The following is a 4,516-nucleotide window of genomic DNA, read 5'->3' on the forward strand; positions in this document are numbered from 1 at the left end:
CCGGCCGGTGAGGGGGGGCCTCCCGGCGTGCTGGCCGCGCGGTGCGTGGGCGCACGCGCTACAGCCGGCTGGTGGGGGCGGCCAGTGGCAGGCGCGCCGGCCGACGGAGGCGGCAGGCGGCGCAGCTGCGCGCCGGCGCACCCTGCACGCGGCGCCGTGCGGCCAAAGTAGGTCCTCGCGGGCCCGGTGCGAAGCGCGGTGGACATCTGCAGTGTGCTGGTCCGATTGAGGACTGTGTGCGCTGAGGATGCGCCGCGCCCGGCGCTCGGCGCCGCGACGCCGTCTGCTGCTCGGTCCGCCTCTGCGGTTCTCGCAGGTGGTTTTGTATCGCAGCTGTGCGGACGTGTTGGCGCGTTCGCTTCGGCACCCAAGTGGGGCTTTTGTCCTTCTGTGGCGCTGGCGTTGGAGCTGCCGGCCACCGTAGGTGGCGCGTGTTGTCTCCCGCCGGCAATGCCACGACAGCACGCTCCCGGGCCTCTGTCGGCAGCGGCAAGCTCAGTTGGGAGCACGGGTGGTCGCACCTAAAGCGTCTACTCGCCAAACTCCGGGCGATTGCGCCTCTCTCGAACCCGACCAAGTACTTAGGACGGCGCTGCGCGCCGCCGGGACCTGAGAGGGTTTCGAGGTGTATTGTGCAGGGGAGCTCAGCCTCCTCCTGTTTGCAGAATAATTGAGCGGACGCTTGCGTGTTCGCGCGGGCCCCCGGGACACACTCCCGGGCGGCCGGCTGCTCAGCTCTAGTTGACGCAGCTCCCTGGTTGATTCCTGCCAGTAGTCATATGCTTGTCTCAAAGATTAAGCCATGCATGTCTCAGTACAAGCCGCATTAAGGTGAAACCGCGAATGGCTCATTAAATCAGTTATGGTTCCTTAGATCGTACCCACGTTACTTGGATAACTGTGGTAATTCTAGAGCTAATACATGCAAACAGAGTCCCGACCAGAGATGGAAGGGACGCTTTTATTAGATCAAAACCAATCGGTCGGCTCGTCCGGTCCGTTTGCCTTGGTGACTCTGAATAACTTTGGGCTGATCGCACGGTCCTCGTACCGGCGACGCATCTTTCAAATGTCTGCCTTATCAACTGTCGATGGTAGGTTCTGCGCCTACCATGGTTGTAACGGGTAACGGGGAATCAGGGTTCGATTCCGGAGAGGGAGCCTGAGAAACGGCTACCACATCCAAGGAAGGCAGCAGGCGCGCAAATTACCCACTCCCGGCACGGGGAGGTAGTGACGAAAAATAACGATACGGGACTCATCCGAGGCCCCGTAATCGGAATGAGTACACTTTAAATCCTTTAACGAGTATCTATTGGAGGGCAAGTCTGGTGCCAGCAGCCGCGGTAATTCCAGCTCCAATAGCGTATATTAAAGTTGTTGCGGTTAAAAAGCTCGTAGTTGGATTTGTGTCCCACGCTGTTGGTTCACCGCCCGTCGGTGTTTAACTGGCATGTATCGTGGGACGTCCTGCCGGTGGGGCGAGCTGAAGGCGTGCGACGCGCCTCGTGCGTGCTCGTGCGTCCCGAGGCGGACCCCGTTGCAATCCTACCAGGGTGCTCTTGAGTGAGTGTCTCGGTGGGCCGGCACGTTTACTTTGAAACAAATTAGAGTGCTTAAAGCAGGCAAGCCCGCCTGAATACTGTGTGCATGGAATAATGGAATAGGACCTCGGTTCTATTTTGTTGGTTTTCGGAACCCGAGGTAATGATTAATAGGGACAGGCGGGGGCATTCGTATTGCGACGTTAGAGGTGAAATTCTTGGATCGTCGCAAGACGAACAGAAGCGAAAGCATTTGCCAAGTATGTTTTCATTAATCAAGAACGAAAGTTAGAGGTTCGAAGGCGATCAGATACCGCCCTAGTTCTAACCATAAACGATGCCAGCCAGCGATCCGCCGCAGTTCCTCCGATGACTCGGCGGGCAGCCTCCGGGAAACCAAAGCTTTTGGGTTCCGGGGGAAGTATGGTTGCAAAGCTGAAACTTAAAGGAATTGACGGAAGGGCACCACCAGGAGTGGAGCCTGCGGCTTAATTTGACTCAACACGGGAAACCTCACCAGGCCCGGACACCGGAAGGATTGACAGATTGATAGCTCTTTCTTGATTCGGTGGGTGGTGGTGCATGGCCGTTCTTAGTTGGTGGAGCGATTTGTCTGGTTAATTCCGATAACGAACGAGACTCTAGCCTGCTAACTAGTCGCGTGACATCCTTCGTGCTGTCAGCGATTACTTTTCTTCTTAGAGGGGACAGGCGGCTTCTAGCCGCACGAGATTGAGCAATAACAGGTCTGTGATGCCCTTAGATGTTCTGGGCCGCACGCGCGCTACACTGAAGGAATCAGCGTGTCTTCCTAGGCCGAAAGGTCGGGGTAACCCGCTGAACCTCCTTCGTGCTAGGGATTGGGGCTTGCAATTGTTCCCCATGAACGAGGAATTCCCAGTAAGCGCGAGTCATAAGCTCGCGTTGATTACGTCCCTGCCCTTTGTACACACCGCCCGTCGCTACTACCGATTGAATGATTTAGTGAGGTCTTCGGACTGGTACGCGGCATTGACTCTGTCGTTGCCGATGCTACCGGAAAGATGACCAAACTTGATCATTTAGAGGAAGTAAAAAGTCGTAACAAGGTTTCCGTAGGTGAACCTGCGGAAGGATCATTACCGACTAGACTGCATGTCTTTCGATGTGCGTGTCGTGTCGCGCAACACGCTACCTGTACGGCTCGCAGTAGCCGTGCGCCGCGTGCGGAACCACGCGTGCTTCTCAAAACTAACGCCAATGTTGTGTGGTACGAGCGCTGAAGCGCTGGAGCGGCTGGCCTGCGGCACCTGGCGCCTGGCGCCGGTTTTGAATGACGTTCGCCCGACTGCCTGTCCGCTCCGGTGTGGAGCCGTACGACGCCCATCGGCCGTGAGGCTGTTGGACACAGAACGCTTGAACAGGGGCCGCCACACGCCTACGTCCCGCCTATGCAACTGTCTTGAAAGAGACAGTGGAAACTAAGAAAAGATCACCCAGGACGGTGGATCACTCGGCTCGTGGGTCGATGAAGAACGCAGCAAATTGCGCGTCGACATGTGAACTGCAGGACACATGAACATCGACGTTTCGAACGCACATTGCGGTCCATGGATTCCGTTCCCGGGCCACGTCTGGCTGAGGGTCGGCTACGTATACTGAAGCGCGCGGCGTTTGCCCCGCTTCGCAGACCTGGGAGCGTCGCGGCCGCCTGTGGGGCCGGCCGCGCCTCCTTAAACGTGCGATGCGCGCCCGTCGCCTGGCGGTTCGCATACCGGTACTTACTCGGTAGCGTGCACAGCCGGCTGGCGGTGTGGCGTGCGACACCTCGTACAACGACCTCAGAGCAGGCGAGACTACCCGCTGAATTTAAGCATATTACTAAGCGGAGGAAAAGAAACTAACAAGGATTCCCCCAGTAGCGGCGAGCGAACAGGGAAGAGTCCAGCACCGAACCCCGCAGGCTGCCGCCTGTCGTGGCATGTGGTGTTTGGGAGGGTCCACTACCCCGACGCCTCGCGCCGAGCCCAAGTCCAACTTGAATGAGGCCACGGCCCGTAGAGGGTGCCAGGCCCGTAGCGGCCGGTGCGAGCGTCGGCGGGACCTCTCCTTCGAGTCGGGTTGCTTGAGAGTGCAGCTCCAAGTGGGTGGTAAACTCCATCTGAGACTAAATATGACCACGAGACCGATAGCGAACAAGTACCGTGAGGGAAAGTTGAAAAGAACTTTGAAGAGAGAGTTCAAAAGTACGTGAAACCGTTCTGGGGTAAACGTGAGAAGTCCGAAAGGTCGAACGGGTGAGATTCACGCCCATCCGGCCACTGGCCTCCGCCCTCGGCAGATGGGGCCGGCCGCCCGCGCGGAGCAATCCGCGGCGGGGGTCGTGTCCGGTTGCCTTTCCACTCGCCGCGGGGTGGGGCCGTTCCGGTGTGCGGTGGGCCGCACTTCTCCCCTAGTAGGACGTCGCGACCCGCTGGGTGCCGGCCTACGGCCCGGGTGCGCAGCCTGTCCTTCCGCGGGCCTCGGTTCGCGTCTGTTGGGCAGAGCCCCGGTGTCCTGGCTGGCTGCCCGGCGGTATATCTGGAGGAGTCGATTCGCCCCTTTGGGCGCTCGGGCTCCCGGCAAGCGCGCGCGGTTCTTCCCGGATGACGGACCTACCTGGCCCGGCCCCGGACCCGCGCCGCTGTTGGCTCGGGATGCTCTCGGGCGGAATAATCGCTCCCGTCAGCGGCGCTTCAGCTTTGGACAATTTCACGACCCGTCTTGAAACACGGACCAAGGAGTCTAACATGTGCGCGAGTCATTGGGCTGTACGAAACCTAAAGGCGTAATGAAAGTGAAGGTCTCGCCTTGCGCGGGCCGAGGGAGGATGGGGCTTCCCCGCCCTTCACGGGGCGGCGGCCTCCGCACTCCCGGGGCGTCTCGTCCTCATTGCGAGGTGAGGCGCACCTAGAGCGTACACGTTGGGACCCGAAAGATGGTGAACTATGCCT

The 4,516-nt window shown here is 59.3% G+C and overlaps 2 non-coding genes and 1 pseudogene across 2 annotated transcripts; all 3 read left to right on the forward strand.

The window, feature by feature from the left end:
- The first annotated feature begins 751 nt into the window (after positions 1-751).
- Positions 752-2,665, forward strand: LOC124589238. The gene has a single exon (XR_006976035.1). It is a non-coding gene; the product is annotated as a small subunit ribosomal RNA (ribosomal RNA).
- A 351-nt stretch (positions 2,666-3,016) lies between these two features.
- LOC124589232 lies at positions 3,017-3,171 on the forward strand. Its single transcript, XR_006976029.1, has one exon. It is a non-coding gene; the product is annotated as a 5.8S ribosomal RNA (ribosomal RNA).
- Positions 3,172-3,359: 188 nt separating this feature from the next.
- The window catches only part of LOC124589241, a 4,234-nt pseudogene continuing 3,077 nt past the window's right edge, over positions 3,360-4,516 (forward strand).

This window comes from Schistocerca americana, unplaced genomic scaffold (genome assembly GCF_021461395.2).
Source record: "Schistocerca americana isolate TAMUIC-IGC-003095 unplaced genomic scaffold, iqSchAmer2.1 HiC_scaffold_696, whole genome shotgun sequence".
Lineage (NCBI taxonomy): Eukaryota > Metazoa > Arthropoda > Insecta > Orthoptera > Acrididae > Schistocerca > Schistocerca americana.